We start from the raw sequence: 9,721 nt of genomic DNA on the forward strand, positions 1-9,721 counted from the left end.
AACCTTGGGTTACACTCAGTCGACATCCTGGTGTAATTATTAAACAAAGTATTAAAATCTTGTTACAGTTTAAGTCCCCAATTAGTTGGAATATTTAACTTCGGGTATAAGAATAATTTGATGAGGACACTCGCACTTTATATTTATGACTGATGGACTGTTATGGACAAAAACCAAACGGACATATTAAATAATTCAGGACAAAGGACAATTAACTCATGGGCATAAAATTAAAATCAACACGTCAAACATCATGATTACGGAAGTTTAAATAAGCATAATTCTTTTATTTCATATTTAATTTCCTTTATTTTATATTTAATTGCACTTCTAATTATCGCATTTTTATTGTTATTGTATTTAATTGCACTTTTAATTATCGTACTTTTTAATTATCGCAAGTTTATTTTATCGCACTTTTATTATTCGCAATTTCATTATCGTTATTTACTTTATGCTTTAAATTAAGTCTTGTATTTATTTTTAATATTTTACATTTGGTTTTAACTGCGACTAAAGTTTTAAAATCGACAAACCGGTCATTAAACGGTAAAAAACCCCCCTTTTATATAATAATACTACTAGTACATATATATATTTTTCTATTTTTCTATTTTGTGTGCGTTAAACTTCTCGAGCTTTCCCTGTGGAACGAACCGGACTTACTAAAAACTATACTATAATACGATTAGGTACACTGCCTATAAGTGTTGTAGCAAGGTTTAAGTATATCCCACTCGATAAATAAATAAATAACTTGTGTAAAATTGTAGCATATTTAATAGTATTTCCTGCAAAAATTAATAACTATTTTATACCACTCCGCTACCACATCATAGCCCCGGTAATTCTTCTGGAAATACTCCGGGATATTCTCTTACAACCGACACGTCATCAATGCTTCTTTCTTCAGTATCGATCTTCTTTACGTGTGCCAGAATAGCATAACAACCTTTTCTTATATGTTTCTGGGCCTTCATATAGCTGATAAGGTTCAGCTTCGAGTTGCTCTTCTCCCCATAAATCATTAATGACGTTTCATCCTTACGAGGGATGCGGATTGCTTTCTTAGCCCAAACAACTTCCGCTCTTATTTTGGACATCCTGTCCATGCCAACGATTACGTCAAAACTTTCTAATTCTACGGGTATCAAATCGATTTTGAAGGTTTCACCAGCGAGATTTATTTCGCAACCATGGCAAATTTTATCGGCTTTTATCAGTTTACCATTAGCTAATTCAATAGTATATTTATCGTCTAGAGGCAATGATGCACATTTTAGTTTAGAACTAAAGTCTTTACACATATAACTTCTATCAGCACCCGTATCAAACATAATAGAAGCTAGTTGATTATTAACGGTAAACGTACCCGTAACAAGATTAAGATCCTCACGTGCTTCACTGGCACTAACATTAAATGCCCTCCTACGTGCGGGTTCTTTGTTCTTCTCCTTATCAGGGCATTGATTTATAAAGTGACCAGGCTTCTCGCATCCAAAACATTTCTTGACATCGGTCGGTTTTGTCTTTACTTCAGAAACGGTGGCATAACAATCTTTCGCCACATGTCCTTTCTTGTTGCACTTATCACAGACCACTTGGTAATAACCTGCATGATGCGTGTAACATCTTTTGAAGAACGGATGGGGTCCCTTATAGTTTGGACTAGCAGTTGCCCCATCTTGTTTACCTTTAAAAGTTTCTTGCTTCTTCATATGAGTACTTTTGCCCTTATAGTCTTCCCATTTCCTCTTTCCTTCAGTTGTCTTGACTTAATTAATTGGTGCCTTAATCGAACTCTCCGTGATCTGGTCCATGAGTTGGTGTGCCATTGTCATGGCTTCCTGCATCATATTCGGTTTGGATGATGTAACATTTCCTTTGATATTGATCGATAAACCGTCAATATACATTTCTATCTTTCGTTTCTCGTTTGGCACCAATTCGGGACACAACAAGGCTAGTTCCATGAAACGCTTTTCATAGTTATTGAGATTCGCGCCAAAAACCTTCAGATTACGTAACTCAGATTCCATTTTTCTGATCTTGTTTCGAGGACAGTACTCCTCGATTAGCATCTTTTTCAGTTCTTCCCAAGAGATATCATATGCCGTATCTACTCCTTCTGCTTTAGCATAATTGTTCCACCAAGTAAGTGCACCGTCTTGCAACGTGCACGAAGCATACTTTGACTTGTCTCCGTCCGCACAATTACCGATTTTGAAAACAGGCTCCATCTTTTCAAACTATCGGGTTAGACCGACTGGTCCCTCGGTCCCACTAAAAGTCTGTGGTTTGCATCCTTGAAAAGTTTTGTATGAGCATCCGTTTCGTGAATTTGTGTTTACGGCTGCTGCTTTGGCTGCTGCTTCGGCTGCAGTAATTCTTTCATTCACACGTTTATCGACTAGTTCCTCAAACTCAGCATTCGACATTTGAGACATGTTTCTTCAATAAACACAACAGAGATAATTTAATTATATAGAATATTATAGGTAAAATGAGTTGTCAATAGTTAATCGTAGCATATTAATAATATGAACCAATTATTATAAAAGCCTTTTCTTCTTATTAGCATTTTATAATTATTTCTAGGGTATTACCTACCCGTTAAGTTCATACATAATAGCTAGTACAAGGAATTAACTACTAAAATCCTAATAATATTCCACTATGAAAAATTATAGCGAGTTACTACGTTATTATGTAATAATAATAATAAGAAGTAGTAGTAATACAAATAATCATTCCATGCATTTATTATTAATAAACCAAAATAATACAATACCATACAATACCGATATTTTACATATGCTTATTCTACATAACAAGATAGAGTAGCACACATAAGCAATAGAATAGCGCATGGAAGATTTATGGTTGCGAGGTCGTTTATTCAGAACTATCAGAAACTTCTTCCCATTTGGTTCTCTCTGCCAATTGTTTGTATGTGCATGGTTCAACAGACATTCTAGCAGTGTATTTAATTTTTGGTCAGGGTTTTGAGGTACCCGTTGCCTCAGTGGGTTTAATACAATAAGGGTGGTTATGGATCAAATGGTCCTGTTCCTTTTTAATGATTAAGGACTTTTTATTTTTGTGGTTCTTTATAGCAAGTTTGAATTCCTTCCTTGTGATTTCTTTTTCAGTAATCTCCTTTACTTCATCCTCCTCCTCCTCCTCACTGATCTCACCTAATAAACTATCTGAGTCATGTGTAGGAGAATATGTACCGGTGGTCATGAATCGATATCTGCCAGGCGTAATCGGCACAACCCGCCCGTCAGCTGTGTATCTGGCCCAATGTCCATGTTCATTTAGAAATGGACGATCCTCGTTTATTCTAGGGATCATGGGTCCATGCCAACGATACTGTGGCTCCAGAAAACTAGAGCTGGGTGGAGCTGGAACCTCCTCTGGATTAACCTGGAGTTGAGATTCCCCAGCTAACACAATTTCTTCTTTAATAGGTATTAGAACGTCCTTTTTAGTTGTGGAGAGAATAGATTCAGTGTCCGATTTCGAGTCGTACAAAATGATAGGATTAGAAGAAGTCATCTATCACATAATTGAAACAACAATTACATTAGCATATAAATATATCATATATAGTGTTTTTGACAAGATGATAAACAAAAATTGGTAAAAACAGATATAGACATAGTCCAGACTCACTAATGCATCCTAACAATTACCAGTTAAACACATTAATGCAAATTTTGGTTCCCTATAACCTCAAGCTCTGATACCAATTAAAACGACCCGTCAAAATCGCTATTGACGCGGCACGTTAATCATTGATTCCACAGTGAGGTTTTGACCTCTATATGATACGTTTTGATAAAATATTGCATTCATTAAAATAAGTGACTTTCTAAACATAGAAAGTTATAAGCATGTGGGCGAGTGCTTAGGTATAAGCAAATCCCCAAAATACATAAGTCTTTATTTTACAGGATGACATCACAGTCCAGTTATTTATTACACAACATAGTTTTGTTTCGAATGCAATAAACTTTATACAAAGCATGAGAGACTCCATGCAGGCAACAAGCACATCACAGCGGAAGCAGTCTAAGGACCTGAGAATAAAACATGCTAAAAAGTCAACACGAATGTTGGTGAGTTATAGGTTTAATTGCTCGAGTCATAAATATATATAAAGATAGACCACAAGATTTCATCAAAAGTTTATCAATAGATTCTACGTAACAGAGCACCCTGGTAACTAAACTTAACGCTATAATTACCCTATTCGTTTTAATACACGCAAACCAACGTGTCATAAACTCAAATAACATACGTCCGTTAAAAGGCTAGCGCTCTAGCTCAGACGGGGATGTCAAGCCCTATGGATCCATATACAATTATTCGCGCCCACCAGTCCATATCCTATGTACTGGCAGCTGCTAGTTACCAAAGCTAAGGGATTTTCAGTTTAACTCAGTGTAGAATTTAGTATGTACTTGTGTCTTATTGCGTTTAAAATAAATTGCATGTATTCTCAGCCCAAAAATATATAAAGTATTTAAAAAGGGATCTATAAACTCACGGTTCAATATTGAGATTCAATATTGTAGGCAAATTGCGTAGACGTAATGATGGTAGACGACTGTATGGTTGGCCTTGGATTCAAGAACAATACCCCGAACAATACCCAATATTTCCTTAGCTTAAAACGATTTGAAACCCGAATTAAAAACACCCTCGTATATACTTTATTATTATTAAACTTAAATTAAAATTAAAATTATAATTATAAATATAAATATAGAACACAGAAAGAAAAAGAAGGAAGGTGTATTTTATTTCGTCGAGCAAACTGCCTTTTTATAGGCATATTTTTGGAATCTGATGCCCATGCGATCGCATGGGTTTTTCGTGTATTTGCCATGCGATCGCATGACCGCCTGATCCGCTTTTGTTTGCTAGTTCGTCGGCATAAAAATACTGTAGCAAATAGTACTGTAGCAAATAGTGTTTACTGCAGCAATAGTGTTTACTGTAGCAAATAGTGTTTAATGTAGCAAAGTCGTTTTCACTGTAGCAAATAGTGTTTTACTGTAGCAAAGTCGGTTTTACTGTAGAAAATAATGTTTTACTGTAGCAAAGTCGGTTTCACTGTAGCAAATAGTGTTTTACTGTAGCAAAGTGATTTTTATAATTATCACAGGTTATGACGTTCGTGAATCGTCGAAAAAAATCGAAAGGTACATGAATGTGTAAACTAGTTCAAAAAGTTTTAAGACTTAACATAATAGGTTCGCTTATCGTGTCGGACACATTTATCCTGTAATTAATTTATTAATATGAAATTTTCTGGGCCATCACAACTGGTTATCATATGTGCTTTATTATCACCGAACATGATTTCAATTACTTTATTATCGTACAAATGTGTAAAAATAAAAAAAAATAAAAAATCTTGTTCAAACTATTTGAAGTACTCAAATAATTACAGTATCATTTAATCTAAAGTGCTCAATGATGTCATCAAATTATTTGAAGTACTAAGTTAAAACAAGTGAAATATAATAGAGTTCAAGGCATGTACTCTGTCTTGAACCTCCACATTGATGTCTATCCTCATTTAAAAATACACAACCCCAAAGTTACTTAGAGACTTGTGAATCATGTAATAGGTAAATACCTTGACAGTCTCTAACTTTAGAGTTGTGCATCAAAACATAAATCAGGTGTTATCTTTTATGTTCTTCAGATTATAACTGGTTTACATGTAATATATTTTGATTATCTTATTGAAATATTCACTTATTATTTACTTATCTTATTGGAAGTTTTAATATGAATTCTGTGACGCCCCGTACTAAATTATCATGTACGGACCATCAACAACAGGATCATTACAAGGTTAAGTACTATATGCGTTTTCAAAACAGAGTTTATATTCATAAATAAAAGTGACGTCATAACATACGTCAATTGTTTTACAAATCAAAAGTATGCTTCACTAAGTAGAAGCATTAAATAAGTGTACGTGACCATAATGGTCGTTACATAACATAAATTCATAAGTAAAAAGTTTGAATGCAACATAAGTAGTCATGCGATAACAACTCTAGGCAGCAGGTTCTACAGCACGACTAGTAAGATAGCGGAAGCGACTTCAAGCACCTGAGAAAATACATGCTTAAAAAGGTCAACACAAAGGTTGGTGAGCTATAGTTTAAGTATAACAGTAACGTAAGTAGGCCACGAGATTTCAGTGCTACAACGAGCGTTTCAAAAGTATGTAAAAGTATATGCTTAACCGTGGGCACCCGGTAACTAACTTAACGTTTAATGTACCCCCTTAAAGTGCACTTGGCAAGTGCGTATAACCTCGAAGTATTAAACACTCGTTAAATGCTAGCGCTACTAGCCCGAGTGGGGATGTCAAACCCTATGGATCCATATCTAAGATTCGCGTTCACGGTTCAAAAACCAATGATTAAACGTTACCGAGCTAAAGGGAATGTTTCTGCCGTTATATAACCCACACATATATAAAGTTTAAGTACTCGTGCCTAGTATGTAAAACATAAAATCCGCATGCATTCTCAGTTCCCAAAATAAGTTAAAGTAAAAAGGGAATGCTATAACTCACAATGATTAGTAGTAATGGTAAGGTAGTAGTCGGAAAGTGGTGTGCAAGTAACGGTCCAAACGTCCTCAACCTAAGTCAAATAGCACTAAGTCAATAAGTCGTCTCAAAAGGTTTATAAGTACGTAATTAAGGTCATAAGGGTCATCATCAATCATCATTAAACAAAAGGTAACAAGTAAGACTCGTTTATGAAAGTCGTTTAAAACAAAGGCTGACTTCGGTCAGTCACCACGGCCTCTACCCTTACTGAATTAAGGTGAGACCAGTGGTCATGGCTCCGTCTATGAGTCCCTTAAGTGTGGTAAAATTTACAGAAGCAAACTCGTCTTGGTTTGACCGTGGCGACGGTCTAAGTGCGAGTAGGTCAGAAATTTCTGCACAACGTTAAAGGACATGGTAACGATCGGAGGGCCATAAATCCTAAACCGTAACTCGGATTAAGACGAGTCCTATATGAAAAGTTATCTACTCGAAAAGTTCTATCTAAAAATCAAGGTTAGAACAGCCCAGGTCTACTGGTCTGTTCCAGAAGCAGTAGGTCAGAAACTTTTGGACAGAATGCAGTGGGTTTTCAAGGGTTCCGGTGATCTTGGCGTTTGATGTTCATCACGGTTCTCATCCTTGATGCGTATAGCTTCAAGTGTACAACTCGTTGATGTGTTAACATCATTTTGACCAAGGTTTGTCCATCATAACTCAAGTGCAAGTGTTGTAAGTGTTTGATGAACCAAGGTTCCATGTAAGTTTATGAACAAGTTCATGAACACTAAGAAAGATCACAACCAAGTGTTGGATCCATGATACTTGCACCAAAGTGTAAGCTCTTGTTGGTTTCATGTCCTTGTTCAAATGTGTAGTAAGCAACTAACGATAAGAATAAAGAAAATGAATGATAAGCCTAAACCAACCATGAAGGTGGTATTCTAGTAACATACAACAAACAAGAACACAAGTAACAAAAATTAAAGATTATAAACTTTAAATCTTTGAAATAAATAAAGTAGAAAGCTAACTAAACAAGAAGATGATTCATAGTTGCTCTTACTTTTAAAGATTCAACCCAAGTTGATCTTTAAGTGAAGTAACTTCAAAGTTACTTCAAGAACTACAAGTAAAGAGTTTATACAACTATGAACTTTAATTCTTTGAAACAAATATGTAGAACATAACTAGAGAGATTATGTTCTTGATGTTCTTGTTAAATACAAGATATAAATGAAGAATCAAAACTAGAAAGTTTGATCTTGTAACTTAGTAAATAAAGACAAGTAAGTAAGTAAATAATAACTTAGTAATCTACAAGTAATTAAACTACAACAAGATTAAGTAACAAACAACAAAAGATGATGATGATTAATGTTTATGAAATCAGTTTTTACCAACAAAGAAAAGAAGAAAAGAAGTTGTTTCAAACACTTACAAGTATGAGAGAAAAAGAGAAGAAAGTTTGAGGGAATATGCAAGTAATGTGTGTGTGTTTTGAGAGAAGACTTCAAGTGAACAAGTAATGAAGAAATGATGAAGTGTGGACTCCTTTGAGCCCTCAAACCCCACGGCCTGCAGCAGCCCCCATGGGGTGGGTGTGTTTATTTGGTGGTTACTAGTGTGTTAAAGGTTCAAAAGATGGATAAAAGGGTTAGTCTCATGGGGATTATAAGGCAACTAGATTCCTTAAGCAAGTAACTAGTTAGTTTATGTTTAAATGATACTTACAAGTATGCAAGAGTGGGCTTAATGTCCATTAAAAGAAGTAGGGTGGGCTTGTGAGTCTTATTCAAGAGTCCATTACACTAATTAAAGCCCAAGTTGCAAATAATCCAAATAAGTCCAACTTAAGCCCAAGTAATTAACTAAAAGCCTTAGTTAATTAAAATGATTAATAAAATTAATCATGGATGTAAATAATATCTTAAAATATTATTCGTGCAAGTTCCGGGTGTCACAAAGACGTTTCGGGCATTTAAAGTTCAAGTACGGGCAATCAAAGCAACATGTAAATGTAATAACATACATTCGTTTAATCAAGCGTATTAATAATAATAATTATTAATAAATAACGTTGGTAAAACCAGGGTCGTTACATTACCCACCTGTTAAAGAAAATTTCGTCCCGAAATTTTAAGCTGAAGTAGATGGAGGAGTCGGGAAAAGATGAGGATATTTCCGCATCATTTGATCCTCTCGTTCCCAAGTAAACTCAGGTCCTCGTTTGGCATTCCATCGTACTCGTACAATCGGAATCTTGTTGCGTTTCAAAGTTTTGATCTCACGATCCATAATCTCAACAGGTTCCTCCACAAAGTGGAGTTTGTCATCAATAGTAAGTTCTTCCAAAGGTATGATGAGTTCGGGTGCAGCAAGACACTTCTTCAAGTTTGACACATGGAAGGTAGGATGAACTGAGCTCAATTGCGCTGGTAGATCTAAACGGTAAGCAACTGGTCCAACACGTTCCAAGATCTCGAAAGGACCAATGTATCGTGGGTTCAACTTTCCACGTTTTCCAAAACGGATCACACCTTTCCAAGGTGCAACCTTCAACATTACACGATCACCAACATTAAATTCAAAGTCTTTCCGTTTAAGATCGGCATAGCTCTTTTGGCGATCACGGGCAGTCTTAAGTCTAGCTTGGATCTGAGCAATCTTCTCCGTGGTTTCGTGAACTACCTCGGGTCCGGTGATTTGCTTTTCACCTACTTCGGCCCAACAAATAGGAGATCGGCACTTACGACCATACAATGCTTCAAAAGGTGCAGCATTAATGCTTGAGTGATAACTGTTATTGTACGAGAATTCGGCGAGTGGCAAATGCCTTTCCCAGGCCTTTCCAAAATCAATGACACATGCACGCAGCATGTCCTCCAAGGTCTGAATCGTTCGTTCACTTTGCCCGTCAGTCTGAGGATGATAAGCAGTACTCATGTCAAGACGAGTTCCCATGGCTTCTTGCAAAGAACGCCAAAATCTGGAAGCAAAACGGGGATCGCGATCGGAGATGATTGATAAAGGTACACCATGACGAGATACAACCTCTTTGATGTACAGCTGAGCAAGTCTTTCCATTGTATCAGTTTCCTTCATCGCTAGGAAGTGTGCAGATTTGGTGAG

This window comes from Rutidosis leptorrhynchoides, chromosome 8, assembly GCF_046630445.1.
Source record: "Rutidosis leptorrhynchoides isolate AG116_Rl617_1_P2 chromosome 8, CSIRO_AGI_Rlap_v1, whole genome shotgun sequence".
NCBI classification, from domain to species: domain Eukaryota; kingdom Viridiplantae; phylum Streptophyta; class Magnoliopsida; order Asterales; family Asteraceae; genus Rutidosis; species Rutidosis leptorrhynchoides.